The sequence below is a fragment of the Lissotriton helveticus genome, chromosome 11 (assembly GCF_964261635.1).
Source record: "Lissotriton helveticus chromosome 11, aLisHel1.1, whole genome shotgun sequence".
Lineage (NCBI taxonomy): Eukaryota > Metazoa > Chordata > Amphibia > Caudata > Salamandridae > Lissotriton > Lissotriton helveticus.
In genome coordinates, this window is record NC_136072.1 from 126,122,879 (window position 1) to 126,140,127 (window position 17,249).

General features: G+C 46.5%; 1 protein-coding gene across 1 annotated transcript in view; it reads left to right on the forward strand.

The window, feature by feature from the left end:
* RFC4 (replication factor C subunit 4) overlaps nucleotides 1–17,249 on the forward strand; it is a 149,150-nt gene that overhangs the window by 12,986 nt on the left and 118,915 nt on the right. The window lies entirely within an intron of this gene.

The window sequence follows — 17,249 nt, forward strand, 5'->3', positions numbered from 1 at the left end:
TATTGTATTCATAGAGTCAAGGTAGTGGTCGGTCAGTGATTGAACATCCGGGGCACCTGAAGGGGGAAGGAGGAGATTGCCGATGTAGGGAGGCAGGGTAGAGGGGTTAAGATTCTTCATGTCCCTTTTCCATGTTTTGGATTTGATTGGTTGAGCCGGGTTAGGTTTAACTTTTTCATTGATAAAGAAGGTGATAATGTGGTGATCTGACCAGTCGCAGAGTTGGATTGCCTCCAGTTGTGTAGAGTTCTCTTCGGCCATGATGAGATCGAGTATCGAGCCTTTGTCGTGTGTTGGTCTATCGCATATTTGGGTGAGGTCAAGCGCCTTAAGGAAAGTTTTGAGACTATTCACCACTGTGTCTTTCTGATCGTTCCAGTGGAGATTGAAGTCACCCAGGTAGACTTGGGTGGTCTGCCGACCGGCATTGGAAGTGATCATGTCCATGAGTTGTTGGGTGAATCTGAGATTGTCACCAAGCGGGTGATAGATGAGATGTAAAGCACAAACTTGTTTGCCCTCGCTGGTGATGTCGAGGCAGAGGAGTTCACAGGAGGAAAGGGAGGGGGAGTTGACTTTAGCAACGGAGAGGTTGCTCCTAAAAATGCATGCAATTCCCCCGCCCGTCTTGCCAGGGGACCTGTCCAGCCTAATGATGTGATAATTGGGGGGGACTAGTATGTCCATAATCGGGGTAGAGGCTTCAGTAAGCCACGTTTCCGTTAGAATGGCTAGGTCCAGATCCATAGCTGAGACGAGATCAGCGATGTCGGAGGAGTGTCTCTGGGCCGATCTGCAATTGAGTAGGATGCATTTGAGTTTGGGAGAGAGAAGGGTGGTCGAGCTTTCTAGAGTGAGTGGAACTTTTCTGAGGTTGTTAGGGACGGAACCTCTGTTGTTGAGTGTTGGGGGCCTCAGAGGGTTTGTAAGAATTGTGGGTATGGGGATGTGTGTGTTGGATATGTGTTTTACCGGACCTGGGCCATAAGAGCGTAGGAGAGAGCATAGGTCGCGGTCCGACAGTGGGTTGAGGACACGACGGGGGCGGTGGGAGTTATTGCGAACGGGGATAGTCGGCCAACGCGGGTGTCGTTGGAAGCGAGGGTATGTAGGGAGGGTGCGTCGTTTGTTGGGTAGAGGGATGGTGGGAGGTAGACTAGGCTGTGAAGAGAGAAGGTCTTTGATTGCGTGGACATCTTTTTTGATTTGTAGAATATCCTCTTTGACTTGTTGGAGGGTGGATAAAGTCAGGTCAGGAGGTGGATTGGGGATGGGGTTGGTGGTGAGAGCCATTGGTGACTGGTTGAGTAGTGAGCTGGAAAGCGGGCAGGGTATCGAGGGGGGGGGATATACCAGCATAGTTGGAAGGTTCTGCGGTGCTAATGAGTGGGATGGCATTCAAAGTGTGGGCGTGTTTGTGGGCGAGGGGTGTGGGTGAAGTAGGCGGTGAAGGCGGTGGGTGGGAGGCATAGGTAGTGCCGTCAGTGGGAGACGGTGCTGGTGAGTAGAAGAGTGAGTGAAGGCTGAAGACAGTGGGGGAGACAGGAGGGTAGTGAGGGCTGAGAATAGGAGGTGGGAGAGAGGGGGATGCTAAGGTTGGGGAGGCGGTATGTTCTGTATATTTTGTTGGGAGGGTGAGAGTGTCGTGGGTGGGAGTGGGGAGGGAGCTGGGGAGGGAGAGGTGTCCACCGTGGGGGGGATGGGAGGGGGGGTGGATAAACTCCGAATGGTGGTGTGATCAGGTGGTGGCGTGTTGTGGGTGAGAGTTGTTATGTCAGGTGTGAGGGTGTCGTGGGTGAGAGTGGGGAGGGAGCTGGGGAGGGAGAGGGGTCTGCCGTGGGGGGGATGGGAGGGGGGGTGGGTAAACTCCGCGCGGTGGTGTGTTCAGATGGTGGCGTGTTGTGGGTGGGGGTTGTTATGTCAGGGGGGAGAGGGATGGGGGGGGTATGGGTGGGGGTAAAAGGGGTCAAGATAGAGGGGCGGCTAGTATAAGAGGTGGAGACATTTGTGACTGTCCTTGGGGAGTGTGGGGCGTTAACAGGTGGGCCATATACTGGGGTGCTGGGGGTAGAGGTGTTGTAGATGGGGGCTGCGACGTCAGGGGTGATAGTGCTGGTGGAGTTCTGGGTGAGGGTCCGCAGCTTGGAGAGGTGTTCTTTGAACTTGGGGAACAGGTTGTCTAGTAGTTCCAGGTTCTTGTCCGTGGATTGAATAGGACAATCCCGTTATTGTAGATAGTAATGGTAGTCCTGCCAGGAAAGAGGTGGGAAGGTGTGATAGAGAGAGTTAGGCCATGAGTTGTTTTCCTGGTGGCGGAGACGGTGAGTAGGGTTTGGAACGCTTTTCTCCATTGGGCTCTGCGTGAGGTGTGGAAGATGATATCAGTATTCAGGGCTCCATTGCCCGGTGAGAAGTAGGTGTCGGCAAAGGGTGTTTCAGGGTGCGACCTCAAGAAGTTATGTTTAAAACGTTTAGTGGCTTTTTTGGTGAGGGTGGAAGGGTAGTTAATTCTAAAAGTGTGCTTGCCGTTGAGCTCCATTTTAGAGAGGTTGTGATGTTGGGTGTAGGAGATAGTATGACAATAAAAACTGTCAGCCGTTGGTTACAGGGCAAAGGAGTGACACTAACGAGTGACCAAAAGTATAAGAGGTAGAAGTCAGTGCATCAGGAACAAACAGTGCGAAGGTGCAGCTTACATAATGTATCCTATATGCGAGGTAGCAGTCAGCTTACACCATGTACAGAATATGAGAGGTAGAACAGGTTAGGTGGAATCAAATTTACACATCAGAATGTAGGAGGTAGCAGCGGTGTAGTCTAGGTGTAGAAAGTGGCCCTTCTCAGTCACATGTTCCCTGAAGTAATTTTACCAAGCTCGGATTGTCGGGCAATGGAATACTGAGAAAGAGCTGGCATTCCAACGATGAGCTGAGGCTGGAATTGTCTCATATGGAAGCTCAGTTTAAATTGGTTTTGCAAATGGAAGTTGCAAGTGAATTGACCATAAAATGAAACTAATGTTGGAATGGCATTTTTAGGGCTCGCTGCGCTGTCTGGTTTGCTAAAGATATCTTGGGGACATTCAGAAAGTTGCCTTAAGAATGCATTCCAACCCTTGCTTACCATTTGCTTTGTGGTTTGTAACTCACATTTTCTGGTTTTATATGCTTTAGGTTGTCCAGCTCGAGTTTGTCCGTCCCGTTGCCCAAACATTGTATACTGTATTCTTCCATGAACTCGTTTTCTGTAAGGGGGCCTATACATTTTGTTCTGATCTTGTCCCATTCAAAGATAGAGGTCAGATTATGTCTTCCAGGGATGTTAGTGTTTATTTTTCTTTCTCTGACTTCATTGTGAGATGATTTATGTGACAATCATGCTGCCTAGTGGGGGGTCCTGCTTGAGGCAGGCCGTACAGATGTTATTTTTGTTTTCTAGCACACAACAAAATTTCAGTGTCGGTAAATGAACTGTACTGATCAAATCAATACAGTGGTGAATACATTTCCACACATTATCGTTTGTGCGCTGTATACGTTTATCAGTAAAACTGTATGTTTTTTTTTTTTTTTATTTTTTTTTTATTTTCAAAGGCAGAGGCAGAACAAAATACAAAGATGGAGCAAGGCACAGTAAAAACAGAAATAAAACAGTACTAATAAGGCGATAGACATCGATAACAGAATTCAAAACAAAATTCAGACCAATACATTACACAATACTGTCACATTAGATTATGAACATATTTAAATTAAATCCAATTATCAATGGGAAGCCATAACTTCCTAGCAAATAACTTTTTTTTTCGTCCTTTCAATTTATAAACTGCATTATCCATTCGGTAAGTATCTAACAGTTTACCCAGCCATTGTTCAAATGAAGGTGGGTCAGCATCTAACCATCTTGAAGTTATACAAAAGCGATAAATGGACATTCCAATGAAAAGAAAGTACTCTTGATCAACAGATAAGCTCTCGGGTGGAAAATATACACCAAAAATAATGACAGAAGGACATAATTTGATATTGACATTTAACAAATTGGTCAGAAAATGTTCTATCTTGTTTTTAAATACAATGAGTTTAGAGCAGCTAAAAAACATATGACATGAATCGGCTGCTAAAATACCGCACCGGCTACAAGTGATGCCTTTCGTGGCTTTCCATTTAGCAAGTTTAGCAGGTGTATAATACAGATCCAGGGAGGCCATATAATGTTGGCTTTTGAGAGAGCTGTTAATTAGTACTGTGTTACTGAGCTCAAATGCCCTAACCAGATCAATCCCTACTATAGACAGTTTTCTCTCCCACTTCTGGACTTGTTGATCCAAATCATCGGGTAGCCTATTTATCATCAGCTGATAGATGGTACCGATACGGGCATCCTTCCTGCCACTCTCCAAAATTTCATTAGGCACCATTACCTCACTGTGAAGCAAATTTTTCCTAACCAAAAAACTCCGAATTTGTAAGTACTTAAAAAAATCATATCTAAAAAGACCAAATATGTTTTGGAGTTCAGAAAAAGACATTAAGGTCCCAGCTGAATACAATTGCCCAATTATTTGAATCGATCCCAAACGAAATCCAGAAGCGGGAATACTTTGAGGCATCCCTAATATTGAAATGTTATAACGTATAGGTGTATAGAAATTATATTTGGGGATAATCCGCAGAGCTTTGTTCATCTGTTTCCAAGCCAAAAAAGCAGAAAGCAAAATCTTAAATTTTGTTTTTTTATAGTAACTCGGCTCCGTAAATATTAATAATGATTGTCGTACATAGTCACCCATAAGCATTTCGAAAATAGAAGGTGCTTTACTGATTTCATTGACATGGTCATGAAATAGTAAAACTTTAATAGTTTTAAGGGTAATGGCCCAATAGTATAACCTAAAATTCGGGAATCCTAACCCGGCACGCCCTTGCGAAAGAGTACACCACTTGATAGCTCTTCTTGACCGACGATACCCCCATAAAAATCTAGACAACATCCTATCTATTTTATTAAAAAGAGACATGCTAAAAAATAAAGGGATAGTACGGAAAAAATAAAGAAACTTAGGGAAAATTAGCATTTTAATGACGTTAGTCCGTCCAAATAGAGATAGATGTAAATTATTTATCCTTTCCAAAGTCCTATTAGTAGATGCAAATAAAGGGTCCAGATTTAAGCCAACAATATCATCTATTTTAGACGATAAAGTTACACCAAGATATGTAGCAGTAGTGTTAATTGGCAAGTCCAGGGGCATACCTATTTTAGAATGTATAATTTGAGTTTTAGAAACATTCAGTTTGTAGCCGGAGAATTTGCCAAAATCGCGAGCAACTTCGATTATTTTAGGTAGAGCTGTAGCGGAGTCAGAAGTTACGATGGCCACGTCGTCGGCGTATGCTAGAACTTTATAGTCTGTTTCATGGAGTCGGACAGGAGGAATACCAGGTTCTGTAATTAATCTGTTCAAATAAGGCTCTAAATAAAGTGCAAATAAAAGTGGAGAACAAGGGCACCCTTGTCTAGTCCCCCTAGTGATAGAAAATGGTCTAGAGATATCGGTGCCAAGTCTTATTACTCCGTTTGCGTTAAAATAAAGTGACTGTATAGCTTTAATAAATTGTAATGGGAAGCCCTTCCATTCTAGCACCGACCAAAGGAACCCCCAGTCAACTCTATCGAACGCCTTTTCAGCGTCGAGTAAGATCACTCCGACTGGGGATTCCTTTGCTTGAGCCCAATCCAACAGAGCAATAACACGTTTGACATGATCTGTGGTATCCCTATGTTTAATAAACCCGTGTTGTATGTGAGAGACCAGACTAGTCATAACATCATTTAGTCTGTTGGCAAGAATTTTAGAATATATCTTGCTATCTGCCGTGATAAGGGAGATGGGACGATATGATCCTAGTTCCTTTGCGTCCTTATTTTTTTTTACAAAGACAACGATAATGGCACAGTAAAACTGTATGTGAGTGCAAATGTAATGGTCATTTCAATTTAAGACGTGTTGCCAGTAATGGCAGTACACTACCATACAACTCTGCTTTGCACCACTCCACCTCTTTGCACCCAACTTTGCACCACACCATTCCACTCTGTCACTGTGCTCTTCTCTGCACTACTCCACTCTACACCTCTCTACTGTACACCACTCTACTCTATAACACTACACTCTACCCCACACTACTAAGCACTACTGCACTCTACACCAATGCACTCTGCCCCACTTTACTCAAAACCAATGCACCTACAGCAATCTACTCTGCACCAAATCACTCTGTCACTCTATTTTACTCTGCGGCACTCCACTGTATTTTACTCTGCGTCTCTCCACTCTATTTTACTCTGCGTCACTCCACTCTATTTTACTCTGCGTCACTCCACTCTATTTTACTCTGCGTCACTCCACTCTATTTTACGTCACTCCACTCTATTTTACTCTGCGTCACTCCACTCTATTTTACTCTGCGTCACTCCACTCTATTTTTCTCTGCGTCACTCTACTCTATTTTACTCTGCATCACTCCACTCTATTCCACTCTGCGTCACTCCACTCTATTCCACTCTGCGTCACTCCACTCCATTCCACTCTCTACCACTGTACTCTATGCCACTGCGTCACTGCTCTGCGCCACTGCACCCTACGACAATGTACGCCCCTCTACTATAGAACACTTCACTCTACGACAGTATACTCTGCAGCATTGCTCTCTCTGTCACTATACTTTATGCCACTCTACGCCACTGAACTCTGACAATCCACTGTAAGCCACTCTAATTTACTCTGCACCACCAGGGCCGGACTGGCCGTAGCGGGCACCGGGCAATCCCCCGGTGTGCCGCGCGGGTTTGGGGCCTCTGGGGGACCGTTTTCGTTACAGGGCCGTTTTTGCAGCAATGCTGCAAAATCGGCCCTGTAACAAAATCGGGCGAAAACCGGCCACGGCAAAGAGCTCGGCGGCACCCCCAACCCCACCGGGGGTGGGGCGGCGGCCGGCCAAGCACTTGGCCTGGGCCGGTTTTGGTTCCCAGTCCGGCCCTGTGCACCACTGCACTCAACGACACTCTTACTCTACATCACTGCATTTTACGCCACTCACCCTACTCTGAAACGGTCTACCCTGCCACTGCAGTTGACGCCACTCTATTGCACTCTGTGCCACTGCTCTGTAAGCCAATGCATTCTATGCCATTTTACTCAAAACCTATACGCTCTATGCCACTTCACTCTTTGCGCCAATCTAGCCTGAAAAACTGCACTGTACGCCACTATATTCTACTGCATGCCATTGCACTCTACGACAATTCGCTCTACACCACTTTTCTCAAAGCCAGTACACCCTACACCACTGTCCCTATGCCAACTACTCTGCACCACTGCTCTTTATGCTGCTATACTCTATAACATTCAACTCTATGCCACTGCGCGCTACATCACTCCACACTACTGCGCTCTACATCACTACACTCTACGCTACTCTATTCTACTCTGCCCCACTTTACTTTCTGTCACTGCACCACTTTATGACCCTGCACTCTGATACTCTGCATGACCCTGCACTCTGATACTCTGCATGACCCTGCACTCTGATACTCTGCATTACTGCACTCTATGCCACTGCACTCTGCACCACTCAACACTTCTGTACTACACTCTGCACCACTGCACTCTGCTACACTCAACACCACCCACACAATGCCACTCTACGCCACTCCAGGCACCTGGACTCTACAGCACTACAGTCTACTCTGCACTGTTCTACTCTGTGCCACTCCACTGTACGCCACTCCACTGTTCGCCACTCCACTGTTCGCCACTCCACTGTTCGCCACTCCACTGTTCGCCACTCCACTGTTCGCCACTCCACTGTACGCCACTCCACTGTACGCCACTCCACTACTCATATTAGCAGAAGGGGCATTACCCTACAGTGCCGTGGCGTAGCTAGGGGGTGTGGGGGGGTGGGGGGCGGGGGCGGTCCGCCCCAGGCGGCACTATTTTGGGGGCGGACCCGGACGCAGTCTCAGCTGCCACAGAAAGCATGCTGCAAACAACTGCCTGTTCAGGCTGCTCCCGTAGGTTTGGGTCACTTTCAGCAGCCGAGCAGGCTCACTCAGTCTCACAGTGGCTGGCAGCCAGCCAGTGCTGCTACAATACATCCAAAGTACGATTTTCGCGGCGCCGCAGGGCTGAGTAGCACAGTCTCAGACTCCCCGTAGCGCCACAGGAGGACGTGACGTCACGTCCTGTGAACAGCGCGGGGAGTAATTAGATTTTAGGACTGCTGCGTAATGGCTCACCTTGAAAGAGCGCAATAAGAAATAAAATATTTCACCAATATTATTCATACTTTGACTGTCCCTACGCAGCCGCAGAACACACAAACGGAAGTAGTTAACCTGCCTCCCCCCCAAGCGACTGCAGAAACTTAAACAGAAAGAGTTTGGTGCAGGGTCCGTCTCCCTAGCAGCAGATGTTAACTTTAGAAAGGAAAATTAGTGCAAGTGAAATTCGATTATCCCAGCGGCTGCAGGTTTGTAGACGCAGTCTTGCTGTAGACCTGCTTTTATTCTGGATTTTGTAGTCATGCTTCCTGCAGGCTTGCTTTTATTCTGGCATTTTTAATAGAGTAATAATTTCTTCCGTACTTGGGATCTAAGCTGTTGTAGAAAAGCTTAAGTATTTGCAACAAGGGGTGGTGATGGACAGAGTCTCTGAATTAAGCAGAGTACTCTCACCCAGTCAAGAGATCAGGGCTAGATCCAACACCGTTTTTTAGCTCATTGCACCATCCCAGTTTCAGAACCTGGCTGTATGCAAATTAGTCTGTCCCTGGCCCAGTGCATCATGGGAACAGGGCAGACCAGACTACAAAAGCCAATTCTTACACTGGGAAGGAAATGAGCTTCCGGGGACCGGTTTCTGCCATTTCAGGCGTCTTCGGCCCGGCTTGCTTGAATCCTGCTGGTGCAATGAGCAAGGGACTCACATCTGAGTATACCCTTCCACGCTTAGGGTGGACAAAATTATTTGCAACAAGGGGTGGTGATGGACAGAGTCTCTGAATTAAGCAGAGTACTCTCACCCAGTCAAGAGATCAGGGCTAGATCCAACACCGTTTTTTAGCTCATTGCACCATCCCAGTTTCAGAACCTGGCTGTATGCAAATTAGTCTGTCCCTGGCCCAGTGCATCATGGGATGAATCTGAATCGTAGAAAAGCTTAAGGGCAGAGATGTTTGAAAAAATATGAAGCTGGAAATAAAAGTTTACAGTCAGTGTTTGCAGTTTTCTCGTGTCTTAAAAGGACGGCAATTTTGAAGTGGCATTTCTTTATTTGGTATTATATCCAAAAAACGTTTAATTTGTTTTTAGAAAGGGTTGTGCTAGGCTATTAACCATCTGACTTTAGTCAAACATTACCGCTTTAGTCGCCAACTTGTTCCATATCATGATGATGAGTTTAGGCCAGTTTTTGCTTTGTAAGCCTGCAGCACCAAGCGTTACTGGGTTTTGTATAACCATACACATGCGCGTGAATCCTGCCCATTCACATGAATTTCTATATTGAAATGTTCAGTGCCGTGGTCCTTGTGATATCTCTTTCACCTCATCCCTTTTTCCCCTACAAGTAGTACATGGGCTTAAACTTGTTATAATAAGGTACGTTTAGCTTAACTACGTGTCTTTGAACACAAAATTCTTAAGACCATCTCATTGCTCAAATGGGTGTACTTTCTGAATTATGTTTCCCTCATCGTCATTGCTTGATTTTGCTCACAACAAAGTGTCACTCATAGTCATTGAAATGTCACTCATAATTTCACTGAATTTATGAAAATGTTACACATGGCAATCTGAAACCTTGGCAGCTATGCACCTAGCGTTGTGGTGGTGATGGTGGTGCAGTGCATGCACGACGTACTCTGTGGGTCCCAGGGCCGTCAATCAGCGTGTGAAAGCGCTACCAATGACAGCCCTGGGCATCATTTCTGGTTAGCCCTCGCGCTGAAAACGCGCTCTGGTGAGTGGAGTCGAGTCTGGGGCAGAAGAGTCGAAATATAAATGAGGGGTGAGGATGTAAGGTGGGAAATATAAGACAAAAAGGGAAGACGGGCAGAGGAAGATATTGGGGGAAAAAATGAAGTTGAGACTGACACTTAAGTTGGTTTTGGGTCCCCAGAGCACATCACCTTTGTGCACGTCCACACTGCTTTAATGAGGGGACCTTGTTTGGTCAATTAATGTCAGCTGTAGATGATGAATCCCCGAATAGTGTCATGTATGTGCATGTTTACATTGTGCTGAGGGGATTACCAGGTAGATCATGCAGTCTATGTGTTCCCCTTTGTACAGTCGGTGTATTCAACTGTGTAGCCTTGGACCATGTCATGTATGTGCATGTAACTTGCATGATCGAGGTAACTATTAGCGTCGATACTACGTATCTCTCGGACCATTTTCAATTTCCCGCCGTCCTTTTTCTCGAGCACCCCCCTCCCGCTACCTGCCAAGGGCGGCAATCTGAGGGATAGCCCCGGGCGCCAGAAGCTGTAGCTACGCCCCTGCTACAGTGCCCCTACTGACCACCTGTTATGATTCTGCACCAGGGATTTTCTTTTTACCATTTGACAACCTCTGGATCACCTTGGACTCTAAAATGCCCTGTGGTCCACATGGGAGGAATTGAGCCAACACTTGTTTCTACCATCCAAAAACTATTTGCGACATGCTACCTTTTTGAATTGCTGCCACAACATTACTGTAATAAATGCCCTGATTAATTCCTGCATATATTACGGGGGTTCCATTCTGTTTGCTGTCCCGAAAGAACTATAAATTCCCCCCAGTTGATTTAAAATGCAGCTGCACACAAAGGGGCGGATTAGGATGGCGGACGGACCTGCGTCCGTCCGCCACCCCAGAGTAGGAGGGACCGTCCGCAGGGGCAGCGGCGGTCCCTCCGTGCAGATTAGGATGTGACCGCCACCCTGGCGGTCACATCCTGTATTTTTAACAATGTTAAAAATTAAAGCAGTGCATTTGCATGCACAAAGTGGCAGGCACCGCGCGGTGCCTGCCGCTTCGTGCACGCAAAGGCAGGGGCGTACCATAGGTACCCCCCATGTGCACCCCCCTTCACCCCTGGGGGCCCGCAACGGGCCCCCAAACAAAAGTCTGTATGCCTTTCCACGGCAGAAATGCCGCCGTGGAAAGGCATAGAACTGCAGACATCCTAATATGCCTGGCGGTGTCTGACAGACACCGCCAGACATGTTAGAGCTTTTCCACCGCGGTCGGGAGGCGACCGTGGCGGAAAAGCTGCGGACGGTCTTCCTGACCCCCCAGCCATCCTAATCTGGCGGGGGGTCTTTGTAGGCTCCGCAGCGGTTTTTCCGCATAATCGGCCCCTAAGTTGGTAACATAGCTAAATTGCACCAAATCCGACCAGCACTCGGACAACTATACCGACTTCTGTACACCAGGAGACTGTCTTCAAGGCCATGACTATTGTCCACTGTGCCCTCTTTTTCTTGTATCCTGATTTCATGGCAGTAACATTTATTAGAGCTACTATCACTTGTAACTTGGGATCTAATGACCATTTCCTTCCTGTGCATTCCCAGAACTATAACAGATTCAGTGATTGCTCCTTTTCCGTTGCCTCAAAACTTCTCTGGAACTTTCTCCTACTATCTCTATGCACTGAATCATCTTTGCTGTGTTTTAGACAGCAGCTTAAGACATACTTATTTTATATGACTGGCCCCAACTTTAATGGCGTGGTGAGAAAAACAAACGATGGCTTTAGGCCCAGATCTCTGACTCCAGGGTGAGTGTTTGACATTGTTCAGCATTCAAACCATCAATTGTTCTTTATGCATTGCTTATTTTGTAAGCGACTATCATAGTCTGGCCACTGTCTTCGAGCTTCTGTGCAGCTATAGTGCTATAAAACGTTGCTATAAGTGTGCTGTACAAATACAATTACCACAATAATTAACTGCACTCGAGGTTTATAAAATGTTTACGTCCCTGCTTTTTTTTTAACAAATCATTGTTTCCATGAGTGTTAGTTTAATTGAAGCCAACCGGAACTATAACTCCCAGAAGGCACAGTTTCTTTACATGAAAGCCTAGCACTAAAAAAGTGGTGTCTGTTCGACAAAGGAGATCTGGCAACCTAAGTTATTCACTAAACCAACGCTACTCATTGTTTCAATCTCAAATAGATACTAAGGATGCATCGACCCAGTCTTGATCACCTGTTCTTTAAACAGAAATCTCTGCTATTTGGCCATATCTGACTGCGCTATCGTACTATCTGTTGTTCACATTCCTGTCTACAAGAGTTGACCCTATGATGTGAGTCTAAATCATGGAATTACAGGGTGTCTGATTATTGCACATATATGCCACTGCCTAGTACCATACGATTACCGTATTTGTTACCTAGTTTTAAAGTTTTTAGGGCTCGGACTCCTCCCCACTGTAAGTGGGGGAGGAGTTTCGAGATCCTAATGTTATAAGAAAAAAAAGAAGAAGTATCCTTAGGGCCTTGGCGAGAGGAATTCCACACATTCCTTAGCGTTTTCTGTCATCTGGCCAGTGATTCGTCTTCCTTGTGTTTTCGTTTTAATAGGCTTGAAGTGATAGGGTAAATGTAGTTTTGTTCCGCCATTTTGGGCATATTTCGTTCGTGCTCGCGCAAAGAAGTACATAAATTATAATTAGGAGCTGTCAGGGTGCCTCCGTTAGTGAATCCAGATGGCCGGGCGCGTTCACAATTCTGCAGCTCTCAGCGCGCAGCTTCCTTGTATTGGAGAGCCTTTGCACGAGGGGAGGCTGTTTTCCGCTCATCATTGAACAGTGGCAATTTTGGCACAGCTCGGAAAGGGGCGATCCCGGGTCTGCTGCCCTGGATTCCGTTCTCTGATACGATTGTAGTTGGCTTGTGCTTTAGAGCTTGTCCCATGCAAGCCAGTTTCAGACCGTCGGCAGGAACACTTCTAGTGTTAAGCCCGCAATGCCCGTGTAAGTTAGGAGGCATTAGTTGACCGCGCTCCGCGGGCAGAGGTGCAGCGCTTTAGGGCTGCGGCGGCGAGCGGAGCTTTGAGTTTGCCCGATCTAGCGAGTTTGGTGAGTAGTTTCTTTGTGAAGGTGCAGACTGTGCTTTGATGATTTCCTGAGCAGAAGTTTCTAGTGTGCCATTATTTTCAGATTAAGTAGTTATACCGAGTTAATAACTTTTCCTTGCGTTAGCGAGGGGTGCGAAGAAGTTGCATCAGGAGTGAATCAGAAGTGTTCGATAACTTTGAGCGTAGGCTTTACTCACGCGGAGATTCTCGCCATAGCCTGAGGGAGCCGCAAGGGAGGGGAGTCGACTGTTAGTCCCCCACCCCCCCCTTCTAACACTCGTGGGGAAGGAGCAGTCCAAGCATTGCTGTATTTGTGATGTCTAAGAGGGGTGGCTAGGATTTCCCCCGAGACTTTCACAGGACACAACGTTTCGTGATTCACCTCCAACGGTATGCCCGCCTGAAGGTAGTTCTCTGGACGGGACGTTTATTTGTGAATGGATCCTGTTAAGCGGTTGCAGGGGTGTCGTTTTGGACGGTTGTTGACCCTGTTACTTATTTCCGGTCTTCATTGCAAACTGTAAACCTATTCGCAAGGATTCTTTTAGGAAAGAGTTCAGTTTTGACAGAAGTAAGGTGTCTCTTTCGTTTTATTTATTTGAACTTTAGACGGGACGGCATCCTTTTCTCATCGGTACCGTCTCCACGCGGTGTTTTCTGCGGGCCGAGTTTGCGTGTGGGGAGCTGGCGCATAGTGTGGATCACTAGGGCCCCCCGTAAGTGGCACGCACCAGGAACCAACACTATAGAATGCTATTTCAGGTTCATCGCCTCTGCTGTCCGGCTTACCTCTGTGCGGTAACTTTGCGCCTGCGGGGGGCGAGCAGGTGGTTCAACGGGGTGGACATAGTCGGGAGGTTGGCTACTAATCTTTGGCGATGGGGGGGAAATGGCGCGAAAGCTCGTCGGCCATTTTCGTCCTCCCCCACCCCCTTTCCGCTCTGGCCATTTTGTCGGGTCAGTGGTCCATCCTTCTACCCGGCAGGCGGGCTTCCGCTTTTCCTGTCTTTTGGTGCGATCGCTTTATTTATATTTAATTTATGTATTTAGACCCTTCCTATATGGCGCGGACTTTTACCATAGGCGTTGGTGCACAATTAGTTTTCAGGCCTGTTTTGTGAAGCGCACTAAGTACGTAGCCGGTTAGGGGCCATTCTCATTTTCCTTACACGCTTGGGAAGCGTGAATCACTATCCGTCGGAAGCGTGATGATGATATATAAGTACGCAGGGGTAATTTTAAGAAAATTCACTTTTCCCCCGCGCCTGGAGGTTTAGGCATTGGGTGACATTACTAAGTGCTCCTAGAACCCCGGGCTAATCACGCGGTGCTCATTACGGATGGTTTACGTAGCCTAGGCTCGTCAGCATGGTACTTTTGCCTACGGTGTGTTACAGGGAAAAATTGGCAAATTTTGCTCTTTCACGTTTTCCCTCGCAACAGCACAGCTTTGTACTTGCCAGTCTTCATTCCCTGCCAGTGTTTTGAGATATTACGTTGCAAGTAGGGGCCGGCGGGGTCATTAGTGATGCCCAGGGACCTGGCAGGCTTCTGTGTGCGCCGCAGTGCTTTGCTGGAACGTGGATGCTTTGGGGATTGTTCATGGATTCCTTCATGGCACTCATTATTGACTGTAGTCGGCTTCGTGGTGGCACTGCAGAGAAGCTTTCTGAGTCTGGCTGGGGGAACAGGGACATGGTGTGTGTTAACAATGCTACCAGTACTACAGCCACCAGTACTACCACTACCACCACAACCAGTACTACCAGTACCACGACCACCAGTACCACCACTACCAGTACTACCACCACCAGTACTACCACCACCAGTACTACCACTACCAGTACCACCACCTCCAGTACTACCACTACCAGTTCCACCACCACCAGTACTACCAGTTCCACCACCACCAGTACTACCAGTAACACCACCACCAGTACTACCAGTAACACCACCACCAGTACTACCACTACCAGTACCACCACCACCAGTACTACCACTACCAGTACCACCACCACCACCAGTACTACCAGTACTACCACCATCAGTACTACCACCACCAGTACTACCACTACTACACCCACCAGTACTACCACTACTACAGCCACCAGTACTACTACTACCACCACCACCAGTACTACTACCACCACCAGTACTACCAGTACCACCACCATCAGTACTACCACAACCAGTACTACCAGTACCACTACCACCACCACCAGTACCACCACCACCAGTACTACCACCACCAGTACTACCAGTACCACCACCACCACCAGTACTACCACTACCACCACCACCACCAGTACTACCAGTACTACAGCCTCCAGTACTACCACTACCACCACCACCAGTACTACCAGTGCCACGACCACCAGTTCTACCACTACCAGTACTACCACCACCAGTACCACTACCACCACCAGTACTACCACCACCAGTACCACCACCACCAGTACTACCACTACTACGGCCAGCAGTACCACCACCACTAGCACTACCACTACCGGTACCACCACCAGTACTACCACTACCATTACCACCACCAGCAGTACTACCACTACCAGTACCACCACCACTACCAGTACCACCACTACCAGTACTACCACCACCAGTACTACCACCACCAGTACTACCATTACCAGTACCACCACCTCCAGTACTACCAGTAACACCACCACCAGTACTACCACTACAATACCACCACCACCAGCACCACCACCACCAGCACCACCACTACCAGTACTACCACTACCAGTACTACCAGTACCACTACCACCACCACCAGTACCACCATCACCAGTACTACCACCACCAGTACTACCAGTACCACCACCACCACCAGTACTACCACCACCAGTACCACCACCACCACCACCAGTACTACCAGTACTACAGGCACCAGTACTACCACTACCACCACCACCAGTACTACCAGTACCACGACCACCAGTACTACCACTACCAGTACTACCACTACCACCACCAGTACTACCACCACCAGTACCACCACCACCAGTACCACCACCACCAGTACTACCACTACCAGTACTACGGCCAGCAGTACCACCACCACCAATGCTACTGCTCACCACCAGCCATCAGTGCACAATTTCTACAGGCAGTCACGGCCATCAGTACATGCATCGATTGTTACACATCCACAATTAAGTATTGTAGCAATCTCAGTATGGTACACTTTAGTTTTAAACATATTCATGTAAAAACACAGCATGCCACCATTGCTACAATTATAATCTAACACACATAATTCCACTACACACCACATTAACACACTCCATAACACTTAGCAAAAATACATTACCATTTACAATGCCATTAGCTCAAACTCAAATAAATCCGAGCCCGATTGCATTTCTAATGCTTGTTTACAAAGGCAATTATTAGAGTCTGTATTAGGTGTATGGCATAAGCTGTTACCAATGGTTGTGGCAGTTTGCGAAGGGATTTTAGAAGGCCACCACGCCGCATTTATGCAAAAAACTTGATTTTTCCAGGCACTGTGCCATGAAAAGTAAAAAATCAAACCTCTTACTTCAAATTCATACTTTGGTCTTATTGGTATTTATATAGTTATGAGATGCACCCTGGTGCAGCTGGCCTCTTTGTATATAAACTGGAAATATGTACCTGGGTTATTGTTAGGACACCACTATGTTTACAAACCTATGGAATACATTGATTATTGGTCTGTTAACAATGTGGTTGTTGTTTACTGAATCTAAAAGTAAAATACAGCACCATTTTTTTGCATGTAATTTGTACTTAATATAAGTAGGTTCTTAAACTAGCAAAAAATATTCTAATGGTAAAATGTCAAAAATAATTTCTATTTTAAAGCACTCGTATACAAAATGTTTGTATGAATGAAGATGACTGCAATTTTTAAAGGATTTGAAAAAGTTTTTTTAATGCATTGGAATGATTTTTAATTCATTTTATAACCAAAGTCACGTGGACTTGTATTTTAAAATTATATGATTTTGTAGAGGTCTCCAAATGTAAATAAACTTGAGATGTTGTTTATTTGTGAAATTACGTGTCTATCAAAGCTATATTGTTTGGAATAATTATACATCTATTATA